Genomic DNA, 5,176 nt, shown 5'->3' on the forward strand with positions numbered 1-5,176 from the left:
TATGTGATTAAAATGTGCTAATTTGGAGTATACGAACTCCAAATTAAAATTCAATGGTACCTAACTAAAACAATAGCAACTGCAGGAATTTTTTAGAGCTTAGACCAAAAATATCTTGTTATAGAGCAATACTTTATTGTGGATATTTTTTCTTAATTACAGGTACACAGTAATACTAAAAAGCAGCCTGGCTTTTTAAATTCTCTACAGATAACCTTTCCACAATCCATTACCTGTGCACTATGCAGACCACTCCTACTGTCTGCCCTTGGTAGCAAGCCACTGATTAGTCTTGCATAGGACCATCTTTTTCACTTAGCTATGCTGAGGCTGATCGAGCCAATTCCCCTTGTTTTGAAACAAACACCAAACAAAACTTTGGGCAGCTTTTTGCTTTTTACCAAGCTTTTACTAAGTAAATTGTCTTGCTGACTGCTTTATCCTTAAAAAAAATTATGCCCCTCTTTGGCTATGACTCTCCTCTCTTTGGCTACACACTGACTAATAAATATAATTTCAGGCAACTATTTTTTTTGTTATTTATTTTTTATTGTTGTTCAAGTATAGTTGTCTCCATATTCCCCCCACCACTCCCACCCACCACAGCCATCCCCACTTCCCACCCTTGATCCTACTCCCCTTTGGCTTTGTCCATGTGTCCTTTATACATGTTCCTTGATGACCCTTCCCTTTTTGTCCCCCATTATCTCCTTCCACTTCCCCTGTGGTGACTGTCATTTTGTTCTTATTTTCAATGTCTCTGGTTATATTTTGCTTTCTTGTTTGTTTTGTTGATTAGGTTCCACTTAAAAGTGAGATCATATGGTATTTGTCTTTCATGGCCTAGCTTATTTCACTTAACATAATGCTCTCCAGTTCCACCCATGCTATTTCAAAGGGTAGGAGCTCCTTCTCTCTTTCTGCTGCATAGTATTCCATTGTATAAATGTACCGGGTTTTGATCCACTCATTTACTGATGAGCACTTAGGTTGCTTCCAACATTTGGCTATTGTAAATTATGCTGCTGTGAACTTTGGGATGCATAGATTCTTTTGGATTGGTGTTTCAGGGTTTTTTTAGGATATAACCTCAGCAGTGGAATTGCCGGGTCAAAAGGTAGTTCCATTTTTAGTTTTCTGAGGAAATTCCATACTGTTTTCCATAGTGGCTGCACCAGTCTGCATTCCCAACAACAGTGTACTAACTAGGATTCCCTTTTCTCCACAACCTCACCAGCACAAGTTGTTTGTTGATTTGTTAATGTTGGCCATTCTGACCCATGTGAAGTGGTATCTTATTGTAGTTTTAATTTTCATCTCTCTGATGGCTAGTGATGCTGAGCATCCTTTCATATGTTTCTGAGTCCTCTGTATGTCCTCCTTGGAGAAGATTCTGTTCAGGTCCTTTGCTCATTTTTTAATTGGATTGTTTGTCTTCCTGGAGTGGGGTCATATGAGTTCTTTATATGTTTTGGAGATCCAACCCTTGACCAAGGTATCATTGGCAAATATATTTTCTCATACAGGTGATTCCCTTTTTGCTTTGCTGATAATTTTTTAGCTGAGCAGAAGCTTTTTATTTTGATCAAGTCCCACTTGTGCATTCCTTCCTTTATATACCTTGACGTAGGGGACATATTGGTGAAAATATTGCTGCATGGATTATCTGAGATTTTCCGCTCTATGTTCTCCTCTAGGACTTTTATGGGTTGTGACTTATATTTAAGTCTTTTATATATCTTGGGTTTATTTTTGTGTATGGTGTAATTTGGTGGTTGAGTTTCATTTTTTGTACGTAGCTGTCCTGTTCTCCCAGCACCATTTGTTGAAGAGGCTCATTTTACTACTCCACGCTTTGCTTTTGCCTTTGTCAAATATTAATTGACCATAAAGACTTGGGTTTATTTCTGGGCTCTCTGTTCTGTTCCATTGATCTATATGTTTGTTCTTATGCCAGTAACCAGACTGTTTTGATTACAGTGGCCTTGTAATACAGTTTGATATCAGGTATTTTGATCTCTCCTACTTTGTTCTTCTTTCTCAAAATTGCTGCAGCTATTCAGGGTCATTTACAGTCCCATATAAATTTTTGAAGTGTTTGTTCTATATCTATGAATATGCCATTAGTGTTTTAATAAGATTTATGGTGAATCTATAAATTGCTTTGGGTAGTATGGAAATTTTGATGATGTTAATTCTTCCAATCCATGAACATTGGTATATGCTTCCATTTACTGTGTCTTCCTTAATTTCTTTCTTCAGTGTTGCATAGTTGTCTGACTACAGGTCTTTTACCTCCTTGGTTAGGTTTATTCCTAGGTACGTTATTTTTCTTGTTGCTATAACAAATGAGACTTTTTTCTTGATTTCTGATATTTCATTGTTGATGTACAATAATGCCTTCAATTTCTGAATATTGACTTTATATCCTACTGTTTTGCCAAATTCACTTATTAGGTTGAGTAGTTTTGTTGGTGGAGTCTATAGAATTTTCTACACATACTATCGTGTCATCTGAAAACAATGACAGTTTTGCTTCCTCCTTTCCAATTTGGATGCCTTTTGTTCTTTTTCTTGTCTGGTAGCTGTGGCTAGGACTTCCAATACTATGTTGAACAGAAGAGGAAAAAGTGGACATCCTTGTCTTGTTCCTGATCTTAGGGGGAAAGCTTTTAGTTTTTACTCATTGAGTGTGATATTGACTGTAGTTCTCCCATATAGGGCCTTTATTATGTTGAAGAATGCCCTCTCTACTTCCATTTCACTGAGTGTTTTTATCACAAATGAGTGCTGCACCTTATTGAATGCTTTTTCTGCAACTGTTGATATGATCATGTGATTTCTGTCTTTTCTTTTTTTATGTAATGTATTACATTTATTGATTTGCAAATATTGTACCATCCTTGCATCCCTGGCTTGAATCCCACTTGATCATGATATATGATCTTTTTAATGCACTGCTGGATGCAGTTTGCCAATATTTTGATGAGGATTTTAGTGTCAGACAACTATTTTTAACACAACTACAGTTCTCTATTTCTTTAACCATTCCTCTTTTTCTTATTCTCCCATTCATTTATTCATTCAAACATACTTAAGAGCAGCTATATACTTGACTCTTTGCTAAGTGCTGGGGACATGGTTAGCAAAAACTACAAAGGTATCTGCTTTCTAGGATCTTTAGGCCAGAGGAGTCACTATTTATGGAACTGTTGATGGTGATAACCAAAACAGCACCAGGTGTTAGACCAGTGAAATCAGACTGGATTTCTCTTCAGCAATTTCAGTACCTGAACACTAAGAAAGAATTCAGAGCCAAGACTCAAACTATGTAAGAACACTTATTTAGAAATTTATAGAGGTTGAAGCATTGAGTGGTAGAAGGTAAAAGTAACTCAAAAGGGTTGGAGGTGGGGAGAGGGAGAGGAGGGGAAAGGCACAGGTGTGATCCCAGGAGGGAGAGACACTGGGTCCTCTGTCCTAAGGGCTTTTAAAGGTTGAGATTTTAGGGGAGGTCCCAGGGGAGGGTTTCAACAGAATGTTCATCAGCTTTCCAGGTGTGTTCTTCCAGGGTTATGGTCTCCATTAATTGGTCAGCACCGGGACAGGGCGTCATTAGTCAGTGTAGCTGGTCCTGACGTCAGCCATGGCATCACTTGTCTGGTTTTGCTGCTTTTCTGGGCCTGGAGCTGAAACAGGCCAGATGTGGCCAGATGTGATCTCTAGGGCCAGATGTGATCTCTAGGGGTTAATACTTAAGGGAGTGGTCTTACAAGGGCCCACATGGGTGTGTCATGAGGCCACTCCTCAGCCCTTTGTTCTTCCCCCCAAGGGGTCTACCGCATGTCTACAGACATCCAGTGGAGGAGAGGTCAGGGGAGGTTCCAAGCTGTATGAACAGAAATATGAAAGGTCAGAGGCCTAAACCACATGACCAGTGATATGCAAGGGGAGGAAAGGTCACCCTGGGGATCGGGTCCTTGCTTTCCCAGTTTTTCTGCTGCTAGGCACCAGAAGCTTTCTGCCCTGGGGACCTTCTGTACCTGGCCCATCATCCTTGCTCTGCTCATGTCTGTCTAACTGCCTTCGAAAAAAATGACCTTATAAAGAAATGTAGCAGTAAAAAGGGCTGCAAGTTAATGCCTCAAGTTTTTGTGTAATGCTCACCACCATCCCAGACAGGATCATTTTTAATTTCTCCCTCCACTTATTAATAAACTAAAGTTTAACATTAACCATGGCTGATAAGCAAATAGGACATGTAGTGCTACACCTGATATACATTTTGACATAATATTATAAATGACCAATGTCATCAAATATTAAGGTATTACTGGTTTCAAGATCCCACTCCAACATCTTCACTGAAAGTTTTCATCTACCTGATTGACCTCTAATTAAGCCTTATTTTCCTGAAGTATTCTGAGATGAAATTTTTGTTTTTCATCAAAATCACTGCTTTTAATTATTTTTAAATTGTGGATACTTATCCACCCCTATATTTCAATACAGTAGATAAATTATATTAGGAATGAAATGTGCTTATGTGGGCTAATCTAGTTAGACCACAATATATAATATCTTTCTGTGGGAAAGGCATTCCAAGTGTAAAACAACTGGCCTCCAGACTTTTCGAACATGACTGGTTTGTGAGGTGAGACATTATTTTACCAATCACAGAGAAAGTTGCTTCGTAATATGAATGTGAGGTAATCATTTATTTTAAGTTCCATGTAATCTTAGAATTTGAAAAGTAGTTAGAATTCATCAACCTTACTATCTTTAAATTCGCCCACAAGTTATGGCTCCTTGTTCCTTCAGTCTTAACTTTCTTCTCTAGCCTGCTCCCAAAAAATGGTCTCAGTACAAAATGAAGACTTTTGTCTACTTGCTAAAAGGAAGAAATACACTTTTTCTACCTTATTCATAGACTAATGCAGAAAGGAAAGTTAAAAAGAAATCCATCTAAACTAAGAAGTTCCAAAATCAAAGAAAAGGAAAAGCCTTTCAGAGAGTTTGGTGGACAAATTATAGGAATTGATTTTTTTAAACCAGATCTTAATTGAATCAGCAAAGTATTATTAAAAATAAATGCAGGCATATTGCCTTAAATTAAGGAATATAGATCCTTTTTTCATTTTGAATTTATTAAAAAGGCCTATTTACCTTTATTTTT

Source organism: Artibeus jamaicensis, unplaced genomic scaffold, assembly GCF_021234435.1.
Source record: "Artibeus jamaicensis isolate MK-2021 breed Jamaican fruit bat unplaced genomic scaffold, CSHL_Jam_final scaffold_3128, whole genome shotgun sequence".
NCBI lineage: Eukaryota > Metazoa > Chordata > Mammalia > Chiroptera > Phyllostomidae > Artibeus > Artibeus jamaicensis.